The sequence below is a fragment of the Rosa rugosa genome, chromosome 5 (assembly GCF_958449725.1).
Source record: "Rosa rugosa chromosome 5, drRosRugo1.1, whole genome shotgun sequence".
NCBI classification, from domain to species: Eukaryota; Viridiplantae; Streptophyta; class Magnoliopsida; order Rosales; family Rosaceae; genus Rosa; species Rosa rugosa.
The window spans coordinates 19,947,918-19,967,497 of NC_084824.1; the positions used below are offsets into that span (position 1 = coordinate 19,947,918).

Sequence of the window (19,580 nt, forward strand, 5' to 3'; positions counted from 1 at the left end):
GGTCCTAAGTGTGTTAGACAGTTCAATGAATGTTAATAGAGGCCGCCCTCAACCTTAAGGGACCTGAACTAGGTACCAATAAGGGGTTTAGGCCAATATTAATAAACACGACTTCACCTATTCCTTCTTTAATTTACAACCCACAATTAAACACGTGTTCAATAATACAAATAACAACCTAAATAATTAAACTAAGTAAATTTCGATAATTACAAAATAATTAACAAGTAAATAATTTTTTATTTTTTTATTTTTTATTATTTTATTTTTTTTTTCTTTTCGAACACAATATAAAAAAAAAACATATTATTCACAAAGTGACAAATGATTTTTCAATCCCCGGCAACGGCGCCAAAAATTGATACGCTCAAAGCAAGCGCATAATTTAACCCTGAAATGTCATTAGTAGTATAGAATAAATAGGGATCGTTCTATTCCGGGGATTGAGGGTACACCTGTCATTGTCAAACAATTAAACAATTAAAATTAAAACAAAGTATAATATTCACACATATGCACAATATTTACGAATTAAAAAGGGGGTTTTTGATTTTGGTTTTTCTGAAAATAAAACTAAGTTAACAAAATAATTAAAATGCAAAAACATAAAATTATAAATGGGATGTGAGAACAAAGATCAAAAACCGAAACATATGATTAAAATCGATTCAAACCCTAATATTGTTCATCTAAGTCATGAGAAAGGAGTTGATCATGTGAAATGTTAGAAAGCAAACAATTTCCCATATTTTACTTTTCAATGCTAATTAATCTAAGTGAAAGCACAAAGACTAATCCTATCAAACATGCATTCAATCCCTAGAAAGCTAGTAAATCATGACATGTTCAACGCAATAAACACCTAGAAAGGCTATCAACTCAAGTGTGCAACTTAGTATGGAAAAGTCCACCTAATTGCAATTCTCTTTAATTAAATTCGGTTTTTGTACAAAACCTTTACTACTTTTCGATTCAAGAACACAAAACCAAAAAGTTGATTCATGTTCTTAAATTGTAGCACCATTCATATCAAAACCCTAAGTGTTTGCAACCACATAAGATTAAAACACAAAAGTTATCTATAATGCAAATTTAATTAAACAAACCCACATAAGCAACTCTCAAAGAACAATAATATAATCTGAAAATTCTCATTCAACCATAAAATTCCAGAAATTAATTATTCATTCAAACATATATGTCAACTAGAGCAAAACCAACGAAATCAAAGCAAAGGTTACAAAGGAGAATCAGATTACAACGTGAGATGGAGATGGTGATGAACGATTGATGTGGTGGTCTCTTGAATCTCGAAAGCAAGCTTCAAGGATGGTGGTGGATGATGATGCTCACGGCAATTCTTCTTCTCCCTTGGCCTTGCTTGAACTCGTGGCTTGCTCTAGAGGATGGAAGAACTCACGGCTATTCTAGAGAACTTTTCTGATTTTTTTCTAAAGTGTAAATTGTATGGAAGAGAGGGCCCTTGACGTTGTGAATAAAGGAGTATATATAGGAGCACGGCAAACTTGGTCCCCAAGCACATATTTTCTGATTTATTTTCCAAGGAATTAAGTTAATAATTCCACATAGCTTCCACCAATGAGAAATTGCCAAATAAGCCCTAGTGTGTCATCCAACCAATCACAAAACTCCATGGAGATTCCCTAATATATTCTTGCCGAATTCCCTTGATTATTTTCTGATTTTCTTCTTGCAATTTCGGCCAAAATATACTTAGGGTTTCTAGGAATGAATCTAGACGCCTTTTGGTGCTTTTCTTGATGTCCACACTTTTTCTTTCCATAAAACTCTCCCTAGAATATCTTTTTGCCGAATTCTCTAGGGTTTCTTCATGAATATCACGGCAACTTCCTCCTTTTCCTCTTGGCTTGGACGGCAAGAGTCTCCTAGGGTTTATCTTTCCATTAAAATTACCCTAGAAAATCTCTTGCGTAATCTTCTTTTAATTTCTGATTTTCACGCCATCTCCCTTGTTTCTCTCTTTGGTTTTCACGGCAAAACATCTCTAGGGTTAGGGTTTTGCGTCACAAACCCTAATGTCATGGGCTATGATGGGCCTTGGTCCAATTTGCCGAAAATCCATAGAGTTCTTGGGCTTCGTTGCTTCATCTTCAAGCCTTCTTATTTTCCAACGCAAAACACTTCATTTCTTTCATTTCTTGTCATAGTTGCGTTGGAAACTTCATTGGTAAGCTCTCCTCCATTTCGCAGGGTTTCCTGGTTGCACTAGGAAAGCTTGTTTCTTCATTTCTGCTCAAATGTGTGGCCCGTTTTCTCTCATATTTGTTCGTCTTGATGTTCGCAAGCTCCTCTTTCCATTCGTGCGTTCATTTCCATTTTTTAGCTCGGAAGTCCTGAAAATAGAAACTAGTATGAAAAATAGAAACTTACCTAATTTGAAAAATAGAAACTTACTAAAAATGAAAAATACAAAGTTACTAAAAATGAAAAATAGAAACTTGCCAGAAATGAGAAATGAAAACTACAAAAATAGAAACTTCCTAAAAATGGAAAATAGAAACTAAGAAAAATGGAAACTTTCTACAAATAGGAACTTTCCCAATCAAAGAATGGAAACTTTCCTAAACAGAGTTTTACTAAGGAAATGACGCAAGCAATGTAAGGAAATGCAGTTAAAACGTCGCATTAAAATGCTCCTATCAATGGTTAAGAAGGCAAATGAAAAATGGGGAATGTGTGTTGATTTTATGAACTTGAATAATGCCTGCCCCAAAGATAACTTTCCTTTGCGACGAATCGACCAACTCTTCAACGCCATAGCTGGACACGAACTTCTCCATATAATGGATGCATACTCCGGATATAACCAAATAAAGATGTACCCGGACGATGAGGAAGCGACCACTTTCACCACGGACAAAGTTCTATACTGTTATCAAGTCATTCAGGAGCCACTTATCAGCGACTCATGAACATGATGTTCGCGAAGCACATTGGCAAAATCATCGTCATATATATGGACGACGTGTTGGTGAAGAGTATTAAGGCCAGCAGACGCATCAAGAATCTCCTGATCATCTTGGAAATGTTGCTAGCTTATTTGGAGTCACAATCAGCAAATTCCTTGGATACATCATCAGTGACCGTGGAATCGAGGCCAATCCACTGAAGGTCCAAATAGTACTCAATATGAAGCCACCAGAAAAGAAAGAAGACGTATTCGTCTAGACCGGAAGGCTCACAGCTCTATCTAGATTCATTTCCAGGTTAACGGATAAATGCACCCCATTCTTCTAGTTGCTTAAACAGACTCACAACAAACTCGTTAATTGACACCAGAATGTGAGGCAACATTTTAGGGAATCAAAGCATATCTAGCTTCTGTTTCGCTTCTTGCCATCCCAAAGCCAGGGGAAATCCTATACATTTATCTATCTGTGTCATCTTCCGCAGTTAGTTCTGCCCTCGTTCGCCATGAAAGCATAGATGAACTGCCTATATACTACACAACTTGAGGCTTCACAGATTCTGAGACACAGTATACCCTGTTAGAGCAGTTGGCCCCAGCTCTAATCATGTCCGCCAGGCAGTTACCAACCTACTTTCAATCTCATGCCATTCATGTCCTTACCAATCATCCGCTTAAGCAAATCATGCAACGCCTTAAAAATTCTGGAAGACTGAGCAAATGGGCAATTGAGATGAGCAAATTTGATATCGAGTAACAAACCTTGAACAACCATGAAAGCCCTGGCTGTGACAGATTTTATTTCAGAATTCACCGGAAGGAAGGACACAAACAATGACATGGAAACAACTCCCACCCAACCCTAGCAATCACAATGGGACTTACATGTCGATGGTTCCTCCTGCCAGACGGTCAGTGGAGCGGGAATCATCCTCCCTGGACCCAAAGGGCTACTCGCTGAATATGCTTTGAAATTCAACTTTAAAGCCTCAAAACAATATTGCCAAATACGAAGCTCTAATAACAGGATTGTTACTTGCCATTAACGCTGGAGCGGACAACATCAATATCTTCGGCGACTCTCAATTAGTAGTAAACCTAAATTGGTTGAGTCAAATTATTAATTTCTTAAAATAGATTGCTAATTTTTTTATCATTTACCAAACTTATTCATCAATATATTCAGTTACACATGGTCAGCAAACAGTCGCCCAAGAATCCAAGATGCCAAATCTCAACTAGCTTAATTTGGTTATACAATAATTCATACTACAGAATTGAAAGATAGGTTTTGGATTTAGGACCAATATTAATTCATTGAACGCTAGCTAACACCTGAAGATCACAAATGATGTATACACCTGTGACAGGATAATGGTTTTTCTAGTCTGCTATGTCATGGTCGTCGATCACAATATAATGTATTGGACATGTCATTGTCAAAAAGAATAAAAACTATTTTGATCCATTTGTTCTCGAACGTTTTTTTTTTATAGCTTTTTTTTATACCCCACCCCTCCCCATCATATATAGGTTAGGATTTCAGCCTCGCTATAATGCATATGCTCTTCCCAAGATTCGCCAACTATCGACACCACCGTCTCTTGCCTTTGACGTCATCCTCCTTCAAGGTCGCATGCTGTGTGACAGGTCCTATGGCGACTCCATTCGTCAATATACCGCGGTGAGCTATCGTGGGGTGAAATCCCTCAATTTTGGCCCTGCCAATTTGGTTCTGACTTGGTTCAGGGTTTGGGATCCTAGGTTGCCACAATTTTATAAAACATAAACAATAATGAAATTTACAAAGCATGCTTAAAAATAATTATATACAACGTAAATAAAATTCACAAAACATGCAAAAACTTCCACAATTATATAACACGTAAAAAATAACAAAATTTATGAAGCGTAAATTTAATAAAGCGGCAACTTTTAGAAATTTTTACTTCAAAAAAGTTTGATGGCAAGGCTAAAGGGACACGAGTGTGCGTGAGCATGTGAGACGAGGCGTGCAGTGCAGGAGCTGTGCGGGGGCTGTGTTGGGCTGGGGTGAGGCTGTCTTGAGGCTACACTGAGGCCACATTGTGGCTGCGCTGAGCCTGACTTAGGCAAGGGGTTGCGAAGCCTAGTGAGGCTAACGGAAGAATTTTTTTTTCTTTTTTTTCTTTTCTAGGTTTTTGTTTTCTCAAAGGTAGGGTTAGGGCTCGTGCTGATAACATGTTTTAGAGAAAAGAGATTTGGGAGAAAGTAGATCTATTTCATAGATAATAGGAACTTCTATATATAGAGGATTACATGTACAATCGTCTTGCTTAGCAAAGATTCTATACATAAATAGGAGATCAATACAATATGTTTTCTTATAACATCTAGTCATCTAGGGTAAATAACCATGTTTGGGCCAGACACATAAATGCTAGATTTCCTGCAGCATATAGAGTACTGAGCATACAAAAACAAATTAGTCCTCATACAAAAATTTAACTGTGTCGTTACCATTCCTCCTTAGTAAGCCATGTGGGCCACTTCCTTCGACCAAAATCTAAGTAAACTAAAAGAACAACATTTTTTTTTTTGATTTGTCAATCACACGGTGTCCTCAAAGGCTTTCTAGGCCCAGAGATTAATCCGTGCTCGGGAGATCTTGTCAGAACGCTTCCTCCCCCCTGGCCACCAAGAATATATTGGGATTTAACTCCAATAAGCGTCGGCGGGATTCGAACCCGGGTGTGGGGGTTTCCACACCTGAAGGCTCGTACCAACTCGACCACCTGTGGTGGTTACTAAAAGAACAACATATCAAAGATTTAAGCGTTGTCCTAAGGCTCAAATCTAGGGTGAAACCTGAACTCCAACCCGGCTTGCATGTAGGAGTCACAAAATGAGGACCATCAGAAATAGTTGATCTTGACTAGTGAAGAGCTACCACTCTAGCCCTAATGCAAAAACCTGAACCAAAACCATTGCGAGTATCGTAGCCAAGAACACCATATTCATAAAGCAAATCTGATTCACCAATACCTTGAACCAGATCTTGACCATCACCATAAGCTGCCTTTTTTAACCACATTGATTGACAAACTAGTCAGAAGAACCGATACAAGGTTGAGGAAGCCTCTGAGTAAGCTCGTCCACCCTTTCACAAAGTAGATCAGAAAAAGTTAGGCTAGGGTCCTACAATATTAAAAATTGGCCCTGTTGATATAATACGGACTTTACTACAAGATAACAAGAGTCAAGACTGAAGATCTAAAAGTGATAAAATGTAAAAGGTGAGTATAGTAGGACTAATAAAGTTTGGTAAGAATTGCTAAATCCACCTTGGCTAGCTTTATTTAGTAAATGATTTTGAAAAATTTATGTATTATATTCCATGAAATAGTCTTATTAGATTTTTTTTACCTTGCAACAAAACCTTAGATGCTTGAGCACCTTGTTGCAAATTCTCGCCCAGTTTGACGGCACATCCCCAGGGCGCTGTCGTCGGACAGGCCCTTTTTTAGATCGTTGCTCCTCCACCTCTTTGGGGTTGGGTTTTTGTTAGTTTGAGTACTAGTTTTGTTAGTGTCAAGGGGGATTCCGGTGGCAAGCGAGGGTGGGAGGATTGGTTAGCTGCGAGGACGGGCTAGCTTAATGGTGATGGTAGGTGGATCGGGTTCGACCGCACAGGTTGAAAGGCGGTAGGGATTGGCTGCCATTGGTGGGTGGCTACTCTTGGTGTCGTATCTGTTTTTTTATAAACGCTATGGTACCAGGTATGAACAGGGGGATGACTTATCGACAATTGTGGTGAGCCGGTGGTGGAAGTTCGGCGATGGTTGGGGTCTGGTGGAAAGGGGTGCGACGTTGGTGAGGATACAAGGATAGATTTTTTTTTTTGATCGGATTTAGGCTAGTGGGCTGGGTCTCTTTGCCATTTTGGATGGAACTTGGGGCTTGGATTCAAATTTTTGGCCCAATTTGAGCTAAAATTTATTTATTTTTATGTTTTTCTACTTTTCTAGATTGTTTTTTGTTTTCAATAATTCCCTATGAATGTATTGCTGCACACTCAATATACCTTGTCTGGCCTAACGAGGCAGTTATTTATTTAAAATGGATGCAACCTCCTAGTGGCATGATGAAATGCAGTGCCGCTGGATTTGGTTCTGTGCGGCAACATAGTAGGAAAACTATGCTATTTGTAATGATGTTACTTTTTTTTTTTTTTTAAAAAAAAAAAAAAAAAAACCCCACCCCATTCCCACCCTTGATGGGGCTCGAACTCCTGACCTCTTATATATGAGACCAAAGCCTTACCACCCCACCAAACACACACACCCATGTTACTTCATGTAAGAGTTATCTTTTCATTATGTCACTACTATTTAAAGCAAATGGAGTAACCAGTAGAATACTTTTTGCTAATTGGTGTAGATTAGAATACAAAGATTTAGCGAAGTCTCTTGATACTATTTAGGGACATTCTAGCTCTTGATCCTTACTGTAATATGGGTTCTAGGCGCTATGTCCCCCCTTTGTATTCTATGACTTCACTAACCAAGGTATGAGAGCAGCCGCATGGGCCTTTTTTCAAAAAAGGAAAAAAAAAAAAAAAAGTCCTATTAGAGAAGTTTATTTATTTAAATTTTTTTTTTTTTTGGTTCATCTGTTTTGTATTTCCTTCACTGAATAAGTCATGACTTGAATAATACCTAATAGTCCCACATCAAAAAAGAATTGGCCATATTAATAGAAGACATGCCTTGTTAGTAGCAAATATTACAAACGCAGATACAACAGTGGTAAGCATGAGTACATATTGGGTACGTAAATATAAAACACTGAAGTTTGATTGGTTTAGTAGTGTTATACTAATTAAATTTATTTATCTTTAATAAAACATTTTGATATATTTTTCTTATTTCATTTCATACCGAGATGATGAATGTGTTCAATATAAAACACATGCGATTTAGTCAAGGGCAGTGGTCACTAGTCACTACAAGTTCAGCTCTCCAATTGTGTTTGTACCCACATTTGCATGTTCACTCGGATATAGCTAATGTGCATGGTTATTGAATGGTTTCTAATTAAAATGAGCCGATCAACAAGTAATTTGGGCCGGTAACCAGAAATGTTGGCCAATGAGTAATTGGATACTTCGTTTGGTCCAAGACGAGTCAGACGAAGCTAAGCTTTTAGTTATCGGCCGGCTCGTAGACGTCAATTCGAAAAGAGATTTATTGTCTAAAAGCCCATCAGCCAATTTTTCAAATCACTCTAGTCAGTTTCCAACTCGAACTCAACTTTGAAAGAAAGCAGCCGATTGACAGAGGAGGCCGATAAGCGATAAAGTTGAAATTTGATCAAGTTAGTGTTTCAGTCGAATTGAAGTTCATTAGTAGATAAGGAGAGTTCAATCCAAGATAGTCTACTTCAAGATTAATTACAGCCATTGATGACAAGCATCAAAGCCGACTAGGATAGAATCCAGCGTCAAGTCAGCCGAAGATAAGCATTGGAGCCAAAGCAAGATAGAGTCACTGAGCCAAGAGGAGGCCGAATTCCACTCAACTTCAAAGAGCCAAGAGATCAGTTCAAGTCACAGAGCAGCCAATATAAATAGAAGCATCGACAGAAGACAACAGACACAACTCCAGAAACTCAAGCCATCAAGCTTTTCTCTTTCGTTTTACCTTTTGCTTAGGTAGAAGTTCCATTTGTCTATTAGTTTGTTTGCTCTGCTAGTTACAATTTCAGTTGCTTTACTTTCCTTGTAGCCTAGTATCGATTTTGAATTGTTCTCTTTGTTTTATTTCAAACAATAGTTAATAATTTTCAGCCGTTCCAGATTTTAGTTTCGTTGTTATTATATTTTATTTGCTCCTTATTGTCTTTATGCTTTATTTGTTTGATCATGTTATTTACTGTTCGTAGTCGCATAGTAGCTATCAATCTTGAAGATTTCATCCGTTACGAGTTCACCTTTACAGTTACTTGTTATTATTTGGATCCAATTGACTTAAGCCCTGTGACCAGACAATTCATATTCACTCACACTCTCACAACCACACCCAATTCACCCGACCTTCAGCCATCAAGTCCTTGATCCAAAGGCAGCGAACTATCGGCCGAGAATCAGTTCCTTCCTCGGCCAACAATTGCTTGATAAGTCAGAACTACATCTACTACAACTACAATTGCACACTTGGCCTTTTGGCCATGTGCTGGCACGCTCCGCAATCTACTCACCAAGAAGGACATTTGTTCCTTGATCTCTCGGCTTTCTGGCCGAGGTGATTTTTAGAGGCAACAAATTGAGACCAAATATAGTCAAGGAAACCATCGGTGCATACGTCTGGTTTCAATTTCCAAGCAAGCAGCTACATTTTATTTATATATTTTCGTCTCTTTCTTGTTGAGCTTTCATACAAATGCGTATACGTACGTAGTCAATTAATCATATTATAAGATTACAACGAGACCCCAATCATAGTTTAATCCCAAGAGCAATATCATAGACTGACTACTGGCATGGCTTGGACTTGGGAGTGACCGACAGCATCGTGGAAGTTGAGTTTCTCTCTATCTATATAAACCCATTCAAGTTCCATACCTCGTTGTCCTTCACATCCCAAAACCTGAAAACATAAGTTGACAAAAAAAAAAACCTGAAAACTGAAATCACAAAGCAACGTACAGACCCAGCAAACTGCATGCATTATCAATCTTCAAACGTCATCATTTTTTGTTGAAGATGGTGTCTTACGAGTATGTTCTGGGTGGGGTCTTGGTTTCATTGCTGGGCTCGATTTTCTTCATGATCATCAGCACTACTTTGGGGGGAAAGAAACCATGCAAGGCTTCAAATGGAGGTGTAAAAAGTAATGATGGGTTTGGGAACAGTGCGTTTCAGCCGGAAATGGAGATGAAAAGTACCGATGTGGTCATTGTCGGTGCCAGAGTTGCTGGTGCAGCTCTTGCATACACTCTTGCCAGGGTCAGTTCATTATTGATTCTCAATAGAGGCTTATTTTTTATTTGGTACAGATGATATGGGATAATTTTTCCTCTTTGGATTTGTGTCTGCTGGGTAATAATTTGAGTAGTCTAGTCCAAAATGTACTTGAAGTTTCATACTTCACAATCAGTAGTAAGACAAGAACAGATTATTTTTGTTTTTGCTAAGTCTTTGTACCTGATTATAAGTAATATTTGAGAGGCTTAATTAAGGCGTAGAAGGTGTGAATTACATAGGCATTGACTGAACACCTGAAATCTATTGTTGTAGTGGCTGAGCCATTATCTTCACCCTGAAATCCGAAGTGACCCTGCGGGGCCCACCTTAGAAGAAATTCTACCAAAAATTTGGCGGAACTTCCCCTAAAATGGGCAACCCAAACCTGTAGGGAACATTTACACTTCTCAATCGAATCATCCTTATGCCCCTGGAGCCACCCTGCTCCCCAAATCAACATCAATCTCCAATTCACAAAACACATATCTCAACTTGAATAACATAAATCCCATAGGTAATCAGAGCAATTCTAACAGAAAGGTATATGAGGAAAACCTAATTCAAAGGCAGATGCGGAAGCCATGCTGCTGACTATGCCTCAATTTCGTGTACGCCCGACCTCAACTCATTCGCCTGCAAACTGGGCATTTGAAACCGAAGGGCCCAGGGGAAAAGTATTGAAAACACGTTAGTGTGAGTGGACAAAAATAAACAATTCTAAACGAAAGAAATTTTATACTTTCCCCATTTATTTCCTTAAAAACTCTCGATGCATGCAACGATTTAGAAAACAAATCACGAGAAGCTCCGCTCAAGAAAAACCGACTAGCCCCGCTAGTCAGAAGCAACTGAGAAAAAAGGTCGAAACTCCAATACTCAACAGGATAAGACCAGCCCCGCTGGTTACACGGAAATCAGACTAGGCCCCGCTAGTCGAGAAATAATAGGATATGGGGAAGATATATCACCATACGGGTAATGGAGCCTCCCAGGCTCTACCTATCCTCGACTGCCACTCACACATAGATTGTGCGAGGAGGAGAACTAATAACCTCAACTTCCACTCACACATAGATTGTGCGAGGAGGAGACCAAATAACCTCGACTGCCACCCACGTGAGGAGGAGAATAAATCACCTCTACTGCCACTCACCAACACAAAGTAAGTGAGGAGGAGAATAAGCTACCTCAACTGCCACTCACCAACACAAAGTCGGTGAGGAGGAGACCTAATCACATGACCCGCGTATGGTGAGGAGAAACCATCGAAAACCAGTAAATCCGTAAATCCATAAGGCTTCTCCAAAATCTCTCAAGATAAAATCCATGTATTCAACGACGTGACCCCGCACGCCAAGATAGTCTCAAAATCATAAACAAATGGGCGAGAATTAATAAATCATTATAATTTCTTTAGGAAATCCCATTTCTGATAATATTCCAGAAAAATCTCGAAATCATCATTAAGGCATTCCCAATGCCAAAACCAAAAGTCGATAAATATATAAGAAAATCCAACTCCATCGAAACTCATCTCGAGAATCTTCCAGGAACTTAAATCGGCAATTAGAAATATACTTAATTCCGGAAAATTACCTCGGAAATAAGCAATTGTCAAATAATATTATAAATCATAATCAACCTTTGAAACTCGTTGTCGAGAGCGACTCCACGAGATAAACCGAGATCGAATTTCCGAAAATCAAATCATTTGCTCAATAAGTAATATGATTAAAACTAGAGCATTATTTAAGAAAATAAATGCATGCATCAATATTTAAAAAATAAAAGTCCACTCACAGGTGAGTCTCGCAGCTAATCCTGCTGCCTACCCGTATCCCCTCGCTCAAGGGATCAATCCGTCCTGTAGCGAATGGACAGGATATAATTAACCATAGTAAGGAAATAATCTCAAAATCAAAACTCATTCCCTATGGAGTTAGTATTCGTTACTCATAAATTCTTATAAAATCTCACACTTCAATTTGGGATTAAATTCTTGAATACGGAATTTCCTTAACAATTCGACATCCTCACTAAATCTTAAATCATCGCAAGGATTGATTCGATAACTTAGTCAATTTAATTTCAATTCCTTAACCATAAATAACCACCAAATTATAACACAACTCCTTTTCCAAAATTTCCACATTCTTTCATAATTTCCCTTTTCAATCCACAATCACTTCTCCAACTTTCCAACACATTAATTCAATACTAAACTATAACCAAGAGCATTTTAACCCACAATATTCAAAACAACCTTTACCAACATCAAATTTCCAAGAAACCTCAAACCAAACAACCTCAAGCCTAAAACAAGTTCAAAATAATCACAACAACACACCCATCAACTTCCATACCTGCAACAACAACCAAAATCAAGCAGAAAAGGCCGGAGAAATCAAACAAAAACCAAGAACCCGACAGTTACTGTTCACGTTACTGTTCACACGCTCAAACACCTTCAAATCTTCCTCCATAGATCAAAACAAGCTGCAACAAGGTTAGGAACACGTTCAGCACCTCACCAACAACCAAAACCCTCAAGGAATCCGGCCGGAAACCGGAGATCAAAGCAAAACCCGATTTTCCCTTTTTTTGAAATCCCTCACCAATTTCTTCTCAAATCAAGGCTACCCAAATCAGAAATCTTACCTTAGATGCAAGAGGAGGAAGAGAGGATCCTCTAATGGCCGGTGGTGCGGACGGTGGCGGTGATTTCGCCGGAAATGGGTTCCGGTTTCGCAGCAAGGAAAGGAAAGAAAGAAGAGAAAAAGAAGAAAGAAGGAGGGGGGGGGGGCTGGAATCGGGTTCTCCCGATTTCACTCTCTCTCTCTCTCCTTTTTTACCCACTTTCCTTTAAAATAATAGGGAAATAATAACCATAATAGTAAATTTCCATTTTTGGTCATAACTTTTCCGTAGAAACTCCGATTTAAACAAACTACGTGTCCACGAACTCGATTTTTCATATTCTACGACATTCTCAAGGAAATTTCCTAATTTACCGGACTAAAGAAAAAGTCACTCTTCGGTCAATAACGGTAAAATTTAACTAGTAAAAATTTTAAGGTACGGGGTATTACAATCTCCCCTCCTTAAAAAAAATTTCGTCCTCGAAATTGTACCTGTCATGGAAAAAAAAAAAAAAAAAAAAAAAAAAAAAAAAATGTGGGTACTGCCGCTTCATTTGCTCTTCCGATTCCCAAGTAGCTTTTTCGATGAGATGATTCCTCCACAATACCTTAACCAAAGGTATAACCTTACTTCGGAGTCCCTGCTCACGACGATCGAGGATCTGTACTGGTTCTTCATATGTTAAATCCCCTCTAAGTGTAATGGGTTAAACTGATAACACGTGAAGAATCGGCTATGTACTTGCGAAGCATGGATACGTGGAAAACATCATGTATCCCAGATAGTTGTGGAGATAAAGCCAAGCGGTAAGCAACAAGACCAATTCGTTCCACAAATTCATAGGAATCAATATACCTTGGACTAAGTTTCCCACGTTTACCAAACCTTACCACACCCTTCCAAGGAGATAACTTCAAAAACACCCAACCACCAACTTGAAATTCAAGATACTTCCTGCGGTTATCAGCGTAGCTCTTTTGTGTGGTTTGAGCCGTCTTGAGTCTCTCTCTAATCACCTTAATTTTATCTATTGTGATTCCAATAATTTCAGGACCAATAAGTTGTCTTTCTCCCACTTCATCCCAAAAGAAAGGTTTACCTCCATTCGTGATTGAAAAACCTTATGTTCAAAGCAACCTGTTAATGGTTCTATAAGTAAGTAAAAGCGTAGTGTTACGTGGGCGTAAAGCACCTCAAATACTGCAGAGAGAAAAGAAATCAACTCGTGAATTAAGAAAAAGAGATATTGAAGCAACAACGTAATCCACAAGAAGGAAATAAATTCTTTCATAGTCCCCAAAAGACTAATCGAGAAATCCCTCATAGAATGCTACCAGAATCCCGAAACTTGTTGACTAGCATCACCCCGCAACGAAAACTACTACCAACCTTCGCCATAACTCAAGGATTTTAAACTAAGATCATAACCACATCACCTAGCACTTCCACTTGAATTACTATGGACACCCTGTGGCGTCACGACGACTATTTCTTGATCTCAAGTTCAACAATTTCACCCAAATGGATATCCAATGACACCTAATAGTACCTTCATGCGCAATAAACATGATCAAAACCATCGTAAGACGATCCGAATGTCCTTGATTTCTGAAACCTTTCAAAACTTCAATACACCCCTTTTTGCACTCTTAATTGGTTTCAAATTCCAAATTCTTGCTACACGGGGCCATTCCCCCTGACCTCATCACCAGTTTCAAGGTTAAGGACACCCGTCCAACATCATGTATCACTCCCAACGATACCAAGATCCGAAGGTGGTCCCACCACCTAACGATCAAATTTCCAAGTTCAACCCACAAAAAGTTTTTCTCAAAATACAACTCAGAACTCTGGTCAAACTATGACCTGAAATACTTTCCGAGTCAACTGGGAAAACCCATGTCCTTAGAGTTACTCTACTTACTACTCTTATAAAATCTCAACCATTCCATCTATCGCTTGCTCCACCAAGAACTTACCACAATTCAATCCCAATGACTTCACGATTTAGAATTCGAATCAAACTCCGTATCACATAGTAATTCGCTTGAACCACTATGGATACCCAACAGTGTCACTACCGTCACTCCCCGAATTTGCATTAAACCATTTCACCGAAAATGAAACACCAAAGACAAACTTGTACAACATCATTTACAAAGAGTTGGTTCTAATCCCTTGAAAAGCTTTAAGCGTCCCGCTTACTTAAACTTAAAACATAGAAACAACTTCAAAAACTCACTACTGTACATCTCCATACGATCCCTAATTTAAAAAGACTAATTCATAACTCAAAGAGCCAAAAAAAATCAATTTCCTTCACTTGAACAAAACTGTGGAATACTCAAAGTTTACTTAAAGTCGATATTCTCAAGTGACAATCGTCTTCACTGAAATGAGAATAAGATCGCTGAAATCCGCTCTCCGAACCACACTTAATTAATAAGATTTCGGCTACAACAATAATCTCAATAACTTCCCTGTGCTAACCAAAATCGCACCAAATTCCGAACCTCTTCTCACTGAGAAATAAACCAACAACACAACTCAATCATAGCAGCTCACCATTTAATACCTTCATTAAATGTCGGTTGAAACCTTGATAAAACTTAAGTCCAATCAATTAATTCCAAACTCAACTCCTACTTCCTGTTCAAGTCATCTTACTATTAAACACATGATGGTGATCAGATATCACTCGTACCAAAACTTTCTACACTATTCCAATCAAGAGTCATCATGTCGTAAAAAGGTCGATCAAAGTGAGAACTAATATCATAAACAACTTAACCCATCGCCACCAGTAATGGCACCAAGGTAGTAAAAATTCACTCAATTCTTCCAAAACATTCCGTTACTTTCAACCATTCCACTCAAATAATCAAGGACAGACATCGGCACAATCTCAAGTACAAAAGTTATTCCTAATCCTCCCAATTGAATACCGACAAAGATCGTAACTCCATTGTAAAACTTCAAGCATCCAAATAAATACTCAAGTTTCAAACATAAATTATTTCAAAAGTCCATTCTATCCATCTCCCAATTCTCTACAATCTAGAACTTAATAAGATGATACAATAGCTCAAATTATCTGGAATCAATTTCTTTCACTACGAATAAAACTAAATCCAAATGTCATGGTCAGGTCAATGACTCAAGATGACCAGTCCTATGATTTTCAAGTAATCTCCAACGGCTGCAGTAATGTCTCAGATGTCGCTTATGTAACCGGTCACGTTAAGTAGACATCACCCGAAACTGGGTTCAAAGTGAGAACCACCATTACTACTAATTCTGCTTCTAACAACAATCCTGATTCCTGAAGCAATTATATTATCAAGGGACAGCCAAAGCTATGGTTGCTCGTCTCAGACACTCAAGCACGAAATAGAACTCCAGTCTCACACATTAACCTTGCTCCAATAAACTTACTGGAGTCGAGGAAGAAATAACCACAACATTTTCTCGAATCATATTTCGTAGCACAACTCAAAATTGTATAGTCTTACTCTACCATCAGCAGGGAAATGTGGAAAACATGCAAACAATCCACTACGCAACGAAAACCCTAGGAGGTCGGCGTACAAAAGGCATAGCACCTAAAGGAACATCATCTAGACATGCACCTTACACACTTAATGAATACATCAGCACCGAAGAGTAAACGATGGGGAACCGCTGCAGTCGGGCCATCACTCGGGAGGTACTGTGTAACATCAAGCGTGTAAGGTAACAGGATAGAAACAAGTCTACAGAATCTGACAACCTAATGCTCTGATACCAACTGACAGGACCCGCCCCGGATTTCACCCTGAAATCCGAAGTGACCCTGCGGGGCCCACCTTAGAAGAAATTCTACCAAAAATTTGGCGGAACTTCCCCTAAAATGGGCAACCCAAACCTGTAGGGAACATTTACACTTCTCAATCGAATCATCCTTATGCCCCTGGAGCCACCCTGCTCCCCAAATCAACATCAATCTCCAATTCACAAAACACATATCTCAACTTGAATAACATAAATCCCATAGGTAATCAGAGCAATTCTAACAGAAAGGTATATGAGGAAAACCTAATTCAAAGGCAGATGCGGAAGCCATGCTGCTGACTATGCCTCAATTTCGTGTACGCCCGACCTCAACTCATTCGCCTGCAAACTGGGCATTTGAAACCGAAGGGCCCAGGGGAAAAGTATTGAAAACACGTTAGTGTGAGTGGACAAAAATAAACAATTCTAAACGAAAGAAATTTTATACTTTCCCCATTTATTTCCTTAAAAACTCTCGATGCATGCAACGATTTAGAAAACAAATCACGAGAAGCTCCGCTCAAGAAAAACCGACTAGCCCCGCTAGTCAGAAGCAACTGAGAAAAAAGGTCGAAACTCCAATACTCAACAGGATAAGACCAGCCCCGCTGGTTACACGGAAATCAGACTAGGCCCCGCTAGTCGAGAAATAATAGGATATGGGGAAGATATATCACCATACGGGTAATGGAGCCTCCCAGGCTCTACCTATCCTCGACTGCCACTCACACATAGATTGTGCGAGGAGGAGAACTAATAACCTCAACTTCCACTCACACATAGATTGTGCGAGGAGGAGACCAAATAACCTCGACTGCCACCCACGTGAGGAGGAGAATAAATCACCTCTACTGCCACTCACCAACACAAAGTAAGTGAGGAGGAGAATAAGCTACCTCAACTGCCACTCACCAACACAAAGTCGGTGAGGAGGAGACCTAATCACATGACCCGCGTATGGTGAGGAGAAACCATCGAAAACCAGTAAATCCGTAAATCCATAAGGCTTCTCCAAAATCTCTCAAGATAAAATCCATGTATTCAACGACGTGACCCCGCACGCCAAGATAGTCTCAAAATCATAAACAAATGGGCGAGAATTAATAAATCATTATAATTTCTTTAGGAAATCCCATTTCTGATAATATTCCAGAAAAATCTCGAAATCATCATTAAGGCATTCCCAATGCCAAAACCAAAAGTCGATAAATATATAAGAAAATCCAACTCCATCGAAACTCATCTCGAGAATCTTCCAGGAACTTAAATCGGCAATTAGAAATATACTTAATTCCGGAAAATTACCTCGGAAATAAGCAATTGTCAAATAATATTATAAATCATAATCAACCTTTGAAACTCGTTGTCGAGAGCGACTCCACGAGATAAACCGAGATCGAATTTCCGAAAATCAAATCATTTGCTCAATAAGTAATATGATTAAAACTAGAGCATTATTTAAGAAAATAAATGCATGCATCAATATTTAAAAAATAAAAGTCCACTCACAGGTGAGTCTCGCAGCTAATCCTGCTGCCTACCCGTATCCCCTCGCTCAAGGGATCAATCCGTCCTGTAGCGAATGGACAGGATATAATTAACCATAGTAAGGAAATAATCTCAAAATCAAAACTCATTCCCTATGGAGTTAGTATTCGTTACTCATAAATTCTTATAAAATCTCACACTTCAATTTGGGATTAAATTCTTGAATACGGAATTTCCTTAACAATTCGACATCCTCACTAAATCTTAAATCATCGCAAGGATTGATTCGATAACTTAGTCAATTTAATTTCAATTCCTTAACCATAAATAACCACCAAATTATAACACAACTCCTTTTCCAAAATTTCCACATTCTTTCATAATTTCCCTTTTCAATCCACAATCACTTCTCCAACTTTCCAACACATTAATTCAATACTAAACTATAACCAAGAGCATTTTAACCCACAATATTCAAAACAACCTTTACCAACATCAAATTTCCAAGAAACCTCAAACCAAACAACCTCAAGCCTAAAACAAGTTCAAAATAATCACAACAACACACCCATCAACTTCCATACCTGCAACAACAACCAAAATCAAGCAGAAAAGGCCGGAGAAATCAAACAAAAACCAAGAACCCGACAGTTACTGTTCACGTTACTGTTCACACGCTCAAACACCTTCAAATCTTCCTCCATAGATCAAAACAAGCTGCAACAAGGTTAGGAACACGTTCAGCACCTCACCAACAACCAAAACCCTCAAGGAATCCGGCCGGAAACCGGAGATCAAAGCAAAACCCGATTTTCCCTTTTTTTGAAATCCCTCACCAATTTCTTCTCAAATCAAGGCTACCCAAATCAGAAATCTTACCTTAGATGCAAGAGGAAGAAGAGAGGATCCTCTAATGGCCGGTGGTGCGGACGGTGGCGGTGATTTCGCCGGAAATGGGTTCCGGTTTCGCAGCAAGGAAAGGAAAGAAAGAAGAGAAAAAGAAGAAAGAAGGAGGGGGGGGGGCTGGAATCGGGTTCTCCCGATTTCACTCTCTCTCTCTCTCCTTTTTTACCCACTTTCCTTTAAAATAATAGGGAAATAATAACCATAATAGTAAATTTCCATTTTTGGTCATAACTTTTCCGTAGAAACTCCGATTTAAACAAACTACGTGTCCACGAACTCGATTTTTCATATTCTACGACATTCTCAAGGAAATTTCCTAATTTACCGGACTAAAGAAAAAGTCACTCTTCGGTCAATAACGGTAAAATTTAACTAGTAAAAATTTTAAGGTACGGGGTATTACATACACCAATTGAGGTCTCTAGGCGATTAGGGTTGCTATACCATGAACTTAGATAGTTTGGATTTTGTTTCATCTGGCTAGGCACATAAATAATTGTGCGTATTTTGTTTACAGTGAGGGTCACCTGTCATATGTTTGGCGGCTTGTGCCATCTAAAACTCTTGGTATGAGACAACTTATGATGTACGTGCCTTCTGGTCATGGACAAGTAATGAAGTTATCTATTGAATTCTTAAAAAAAAAAAACAAATGTAAAAACCGATTTACTGATTAAAAAAAAATGTAAAAACCGATCGAAATAATACAGATGTATTGAAGGATGTGTGTGTTGCTAACTTTCTAACGCTAACAATAAAAAAAAAAAAACAGATGTATTGAAG

The 19,580-nt window shown here is 38.7% G+C and overlaps 2 long non-coding RNA genes across 3 annotated transcripts; both read right to left on the reverse strand.

Annotated features, from left to right (window-relative positions):
* Positions 1–10,228: 10,228 nt before the first annotated feature.
* On the reverse strand, positions 10,229–13,063 carry LOC133712490 (uncharacterized). 2 transcript variants are annotated; one of them, XR_009847434.1, is made up of 5 exons: positions 12,612–13,063; positions 12,317–12,449; positions 11,754–11,817; positions 10,509–10,593; positions 10,229–10,394 (listed from the first exon to the last, which is right to left on the reverse strand). It is a non-coding gene; the product is annotated as an uncharacterized LOC133712490 (long non-coding RNA). The 2 variants fall into 2 exon arrangements; XR_009847433.1 differs by having other exon boundaries at positions 10,230–10,593.
* Positions 13,064–15,098: 2,035 nt separating this feature from the next.
* On the reverse strand, positions 15,099–19,195 carry LOC133708143 (uncharacterized). Its single transcript, XR_009845599.1, has 4 exons — positions 18,771–19,195; positions 18,476–18,608; positions 17,913–17,976; positions 15,099–16,752 (listed from the first exon to the last, which is right to left on the reverse strand). It is a non-coding gene; the product is annotated as an uncharacterized LOC133708143 (long non-coding RNA).
* Between the last annotated feature and the right edge of the window lie 385 nt (positions 19,196–19,580).